Source organism: Perca fluviatilis, chromosome 22 (assembly GCF_010015445.1).
Source record: "Perca fluviatilis chromosome 22, GENO_Pfluv_1.0, whole genome shotgun sequence".
NCBI classification, from domain to species: domain Eukaryota; kingdom Metazoa; phylum Chordata; class Actinopteri; order Perciformes; family Percidae; genus Perca; species Perca fluviatilis.
The window spans coordinates 3,986,004-3,993,893 of NC_053133.1; positions in this window are offsets into that span (position 1 = coordinate 3,986,004).

Genomic DNA, 7,890 nt, shown 5'->3' on the forward strand with positions numbered 1-7,890 from the left:
ACCACTAAGGTCTATATAAAAGAGACTTCAGATACAGTATCAGGGGACCACTAAGGTCTATATAAAAGAGACTTCAGATACAGTATTAGGGGACCACTAAGGTCTATATAAAAGAGACTTCAGATACAGTATTAGGGGACCACTAAGGACTATATAAAGAGACTTCAGATACAGTATTAGGGGACCACTAAGGCCTATATAAAATAGACATCAGATACAGTATTAGGGGACCACTAAGGCCTATATAAAAGAGACTTCAGATACAGTATTAGGGACCCAACGAAGGCCCATATAAAAAGCACATCAGATACAGTATTAGGGGACCACTAAGGCCTATATAAAAGATACTTCAGATACAGTATTAGGGGACCACTAAGGTCTATATAAAAGAGACTTCAGATACAGTATCAGGGGACCACTAAGGTCTATATAAAAGAGACTTCAGATACAGTATTAGGGGACCACTAAGGCCTATATAAAAGAGACTTCAGATACAGTATTAGGGGACCACTAAGGTCTATATAAAAGAGACTTCAGATACAGTATTAGGGGACCACTAAGGACTATGTAAAAGAGACTTCAGATACAGTAATAGGGGACCACTAAGGCCTATATAAAATAGACATCAGATACAGTATTAGGGGACCACTAAGGCCCATATAAAAGAGACTTCAGATACAGTATTAGGGGACCACTAAGGCCTATATAAAATACACATCAGATACAGTATTAGGGGACCACTAAGGCCTATATAAAAGATACTTCAGATACAGTATAAAGGACCACTAAGGCCTATATAAAAGATACTTCAGATACGAATATTAGGGGACCACTAAGGTCTATATAAAAGAGACTTCAGATACAGTATTAGGGGACCAATAAGGCCTATATAAAAGAGACTTCAGATACAGTATTAGGGGACCACTAAGGTCTATATAAAATAGACATCAGATACAGTATTAGGGGACCACTAAGGGCTATATAAAAGAGACTTCAGATACAGTATTAGGGGACCACTAAGGCCTATATAAAAGAGACTTCAGATACAGTATTAGGGGACCACTAAGGTCTATATAAAAGAGACTTCAGATACAGTATTAGGGGACCACTAAGGTCTATATAAAAGAGACTTCAGATACAGTATTAGGGGACCACTAAGGTCTATATAAAAGAGACTTCAGATACAGTATTTGGGGACCAATAAGGCCTATATAAAAGAGACTTCAGATACAGTATTAGGGGACCACTAAGGTCTATATAAAAGAGACTTCAGATACAGTATTAGGGGACCACTAAGGACTATATAAAAAAGACTTCAGATACAGTATTAGGGGACCACTAAGGTCTATATAGAAGAGACTTCAGATACAGTATTAGGGGACCACTAAGGTCTATATAGAAGAGTCTTCAGATACAGTATTAGGGGACCACTAAGGCCTATATAAAATCGCACATCAGATACAGTATTAGGGGACCACTAGGGCCTATATAAAAGATACTTCAGATACAGTATTAGGGGACCACTAAGGCGCCTATAAAAAGATACTTCAGATACAGTATTAGGGGACCACTAAGGCCTATATATAAAAGAGACTTCAGATACAGTATTAGGGGACCACTAAGGTCTATATAAAAGAGACTTCAGATACAGTATTAGGGGACCACTAAGGACTATATAAAAAAGACTTCAGATACAGTATTAGGGGACCACTAAGGCCTATATAAAATAGACATCAGATACAGTATTAGGGGACCACTAAGGCCTATATAAAAGACTTCAGATACAGTATTAGGGGACCACTAAGGCCTATATAAAATACACATCAGATACAGTATTAGGGGACCACTAAGGCCTATATAAAAGATACTTCAGATACAGTATTAGGGGACCACTAAGGCCTATATAAAAGATACTTCAGATACAGTATTAGGGGACCACTAAGGCCTATATAAAAGATACTTCAGATACAGTATTAGGGGACCACTAAGGTCTATATAAAAGAGACTTCAGATACAGTATTAGGGGACCAATAAGGCCTATATAAAAGAGACTTCAGATACAGTATTAGGGGACCACTAAGGTCTATATAAAATAGACATCAGATATAGTATTAGGGGACCACTAAGGTTTATATAAAAGAGACTTCAGATACAGTATTAGGGGACCACTTAGGCCTATATAAAAGAGACTTCAGATACAGTATTAGGGGACCACTAAGGTATATATAAAAGAGACTTCAGATACAGTATTTGGGGACCAATAAGGCCTATATAAAAGAGACTTCAGATACAGTATTAGGGGAACCACTAAGGTCTATATAAAAGAGACTTCAGATACAGTATTGGGGGACCACTAAGGACTATATAAAACAGACTTCAGATACAGTATTAGGGGACCACTAAGGTCTATATAAAAGAGACTTCAGATACAGTATTAGGGGACCACTAAGGTCTATATAGAAGAGACTTCAGATACAGTATTAGGGGACCACTAAGGCCTATATAAAATACACATCAGATACAGTATTAGGAGCCACTAAGGCCGATATAAAAGATACTTCAGATACAGTATTAGGGGACCCACTAAGGCCTATATAAAAGATACTTCAGATACAGTATCAGGGGACCACTAAGGTCTATATAAAAGAGACTTCAGATACAGTATTAGGGCACCACTAAGGCCTATATAAAAGAGACTTCAGATACAGTATTAGGGGACCACTAAGGTCTATATAAAAGAGACTTCAGATACAGTATTAGGGGACCACTAAGGACTATATAAAAAGACTTCAGATACAGTATTAGGGGACCACTAAGGCCTATATAAAATACACATCAGATACAGTATTAGGGGACCACTAAGGCCTATATATAAAGAGACTTCAGATACAGTATTAGGGGACCACTAAGGCCTATATAAAATACACATCAGATACAGTATTAGGGGCCACTAAGGCCTATATAAAAGATACTTCAGATACAGTATTAGGGGACCACTAAGGCCTATATAAAAGATACTTCAGATACAGTATTAGGGGACCACTAAGGTCTATATAAAAGATACTTCAGATACAGTATTAGGGGACCACTAAGGCCTATATAAAAGAGACTTCAGATACAGTATCAGGGGACCACTAAAGTCTATATAAAAGATACTTCAGATACAGTATTAGGGGACCACTAAGGCCTATATAAAAGATAACTTCAGATACAGTATTAGGGGACCACTAAGGTCTATATAAAATACACATCAGATACAGTATTAGGGACCACTAAGGCCTATATAAAAGATACTTCAGATACAGTATTAGGGGACCACTAAGGCCTATATAAAATCAGATACAGTATTAGGGGGATAACCCTATATAAAAGAGACTTCAGATACAGTATCAGGGGACCACTAAGGTCTATATAAAAGATACTTCAGATACAGTATTAGGGGACCACTAAGGCCTATATAAAAGATACTTCAGATACAGTATTAGGGGACCACTAAGGTCTATATAAAAGATACTTCAGATACAGTATTAGGGGACCACTAAGGCCTATATACAGTGCTCCTGAAAGTATTCGCCCTCTTGAACTTTTCGACCTTTTGCCACATTTCAGGCCTCAAACATAAAGATATAAAACTGTAATTTTTTGTGAAGAATCAACAACAAGTGGGACACAATCATGAAGTGGAACGAAATTTATTGGATATTTCAAACCTTTTAAACAAATAAAAACTGAAATATTGGGCTTGCAAAATTATTCAGCCCCCTTAAGTTAATACTTTGTAGCGCCACCTTTTGCTGCGATTACAGCTGTAAGTCGCTTGGGGTATGTCTCTATCAGTTTTGCACATCGAGAGACTGACATTTTTGCCCATTCCTCCTTGCAAAACAGCTCGAGCTCAGTGAGGTTGGATGGAGAGCGTTTGTGAACAGCAGTTTTCAGTTCTTTCCACAGATTCTCGATTGGATTCAGGTCTGGACTTTGACTTGGCCATTCTAACACCTGGATATGTTTATTTGTGAACCATTCCATTGTAGATTTTGCTTTATGTTTTGGATCATTGTCTTGTTCGAAGACAAATCTCCTCGTCCCAGTCTCAGGTCTTTTGCAGACTCCATCAGGTTTTTCTTCCAGAATGGTCCTGTATTTGGCTCCATCCATCTTCCCATCAATTTTAACCATCTTCCCTGTCCCTGCTGAAGAAAAGCAGGCCCAAACCATGATGCTGCCACCACCATGTTTGACAGTGGGGATGGTGTGTTCAGGGTGATGAGCTGTGTTGCTTTTACGCCAAACATAACGTTTTGCATTGTTGCCAAAACGTTCGATTTTGGTTTCATCTGACCACAGCACCTTCTTCCACATGTTTGGTGTGTCTCCCAGGTGGCTTTTGGCAAACTTTAAACAACACTTTTTATGGATATCTTTAAGAAATGGCTTTCTTCTTGCCACTCTTCCATAAAGGCCAGATTTGTGCAGTATACGACTGATTGTTGTCCTATGGACAGAGTCTCCCACCTCAGCTGTAGATCTCTGCAGTTCATCCAGAGTGATCATGGGCCTCTTGGCTGCATCTCTGATCAGTCTTCTCCTTGTATGAGCTGAAAGTTTAGAGGGATGGCCGGGTCTTCGTAGATTTGCAGTGGTCTGACACTCCTTCCATTTCAATATTATCGCTTGCACAGTGCTCCTTGGGATGTTTAAAGCTTGGGAAATCTTTTTGTATCCAAATCCGGCTTTAAACTTCTCCACAACAGTATCTCGGACCTGCCTGGTGTGTTCCTTGTTCTTCATGATGCTCTCTGCGCTTTACACGGACCTCTGAGACTATCAAAGAGCAGGTGCATTTATACGGAGACTTGATTACACACAGCTGGATTCTATTTATCATCATTAGTCATTTAGGTCAACATTGGATCATTCAGAGATCCTCACTGAACTTCTGGAGAGAGTTTGCTGCGCTGTAAAGGGGCTGAATAATTTTGTACGCACCACTTTTTCAGTTTTTATTTGTTAAAAAAGTTTGAAATAACCAATGAATTTCGTTCCACTTCATAATTGGGACCCACTTGTTGTTGATTCTTCACAAAAAATTACAGTTTTATATCTTTATGTTTGAGGCCTGAAATGTGGGAAAAGGTCGAAACGTTCATAGGGGCGGATAATACTTGCAAGGCACTGTAAAAGATACTTCAGATACAGTATTAGGGGACCACTAAGGTCTATATAAAAGAGACTTCAGATACAGTATCAGGGGACCACTAAGGTCTATATAAAAGAGACTTCAGATACAGTATTAGGGCACCACTAAGACCTATATAAAAGAGACTTCAGATACAGTATTAGGGGACCACTAAGGCCTATATAAAAGATACTTCAGATACAGTATTAGGGGACCACTAAGGTCTATATAAAAGATACTTCAGATACAGTATTAGGGGACCACTAAGGCCTATATACAGTGCCTTGCGAAAGTATTCGGCCCCCTTGAACTTTTCGACCTTTTGCCACATTTCAGGCCTCAAACATAAAGATATAAAACTGTAATTTTTTGTGAAGAATCAACAACAAGTGGGACACAATCATGAAGTGGAACGAAATTTATTGGATATTTCAAACCTTTTAAACAAATAAAAACTGAAATATTGGGGCGTGCAAAATTATTCAGCCCCCTTAAGTTAATACTTTGTAGGCGCCACCCCTTTGCTGCGATTACAGCTGTAAGTCGCTAGTTGGGGTCTCTCTATCAGTTTTGCACATCGGAGACTGACATTTTTGCCCATTCTTCCTTGCAAAACAGCTCGAGCTCAGTGAGGTTGGATGGAGAGCGTTTGCACAGCAGTTTTCAGTTCTTTCCACAGATTCTCGATTGGATTCAGGTCTGGACTTTGACTTGGCCATTCTAACACCTGGATATGTTTATTTGTGAACCATTCCATTGTAGATTTTGCTTTATGTTTTGGATCATTGTCTTGTTCGAAGACAAATCTCCGTCCCAGTCTCAGGTCTTTTGCAGACTCCATCAGGTTTTCTTCCAGAATGGTCCTGTATTTGGCTCCATCCATCTTCCCATCAATTTTAACCATCTTCCCTGTCCCTGCTGAAGAAAAGCAGGCCCAAACCATGATGCTGCCACCACCATGTTTGACAGTGGGGATGGTGTGTTCAGGGTGATGAGCTGTGTTGCTTTTACGCCAAACATAACGTTTTGCATTGTTGCCAAAACGTTCGATTTTGGTTTCATCTGACCACAGCACCTTCTTCCACATGTTTGGTGTCTCCCCAGGTGGCTTTTGGCAAACTTTTAAAACAACACTTTTTATGGATATCTTTAAGAAATGGCTTTCTTCTTGCCACTCTTCCATAAAGGCCAGATTTGTGCAGTATACGACTGATTGTTGTCCTATGGACAGAGTCTCCCACCTCAGCTGTAGATCTCTGCAGTTCATCCAGAGTGATCATGGGCCTCTTGGCTGCATCTCTGATCAGTCTTCTCCTTGTATGAGCTGAAAGTTTAGAGGGATGGCCGGGTCTTCGTAGAGTGCAGTGGTCTGACACTCCTTCCATTTCAATATTATCGCTTGCACAGTGCTCCTTGGGATGTTTAAAGCTTGGGAAATCTTTTTGTATCCAAATCCGGCTTTAAACTTCTCCACAACAGTATCTCGGACCTGCCTGGTGTGTTCCTTGTTCTTCATGATGCTCTCTGCGCTTTACACGGACCTCTGAGACTATCACAGAGCAGGTGCATTTATACGGAGACTTGATTACACACAGCTGGATTCTATTTATCATCATTAGTCATTTAGGTCAACATTGGATCATTCAGAGATCCTCACTGAACTCTGAGAGAGTTTGCTGCTTGAAAGTAAAGGGGCTGAATAATTTTGCACGCCCACTTTTTCAGTTTTTTATTTGTTAAAAAAGTTTGAAATAACCAATGAATTTCGTTCCACTTCATAATTGGGACCCACTTGTTGTTGATTCTTCACAAAAAATTACAGTTTTATATCTTTATGTTTGAGGCCTGAAATGTGGCAAAAGGTCGAAACGTTCAAGGGGGCCGAATACTTTCGCAAGGCACTGTAAAAGATACTTCAGATACAGTATTAGGGGACCACTAAGGTCTATATAAAAGAGACTTCAGATACAGTATCAGGGGACCACTAAGGTCTATATAAAAGAGACTTCAGATACAGTATTAGGGCACCACTAAGACCTATATAAAAGAGACTTCAGATACAGTATCAGGGGACCACTAAGGTCTATATAAAAGATACTTCAGATACAGTATTAGGGGACCACTAAGGCCTATATAAAAGATACTTCAGATACAGTTTTAGGGGACCACTAAGGCCTATATAAAAGATACTTCAGATACAGTATTAGGGGACCACTAAGGTCTATATAAAAGAGACTTCAGATACAGTATTAGGGGACCACTAAGGCCTATATAAAAGATACTTCAGATACAGTATTAGGGGACCACTAAGGCCTATATAAAAGAGACTTCAGATACAGTATTAGGGGACCACTAAGGTCTATATAAATGAGACTTCAGATACAGTATTAGGGGACCACTAAGGTCTATATAAAAAAGACTTCAGATACAGTATTAGGGGACCACTAAGGCCTATATAAAAGAGACTTCAGATACAGTATTAGGGGACCACTAAGGCCTATATAAAAGAGACTTCAGATACAGTATTAGGGGACCACTAAGGTCTATATAAAAAAGACTTCAGATACAGTATTAGGGGACCACTACGGTCTATATAAAAGCATCCAAAGAGCACCATGTCATGGGACCTTTAAACAAAAGTTTGTGTTGGAGTTTGTAACATTCCAAAATCTTAATTTTGACTTAAACATTTTCACTGTAAATGCACATTG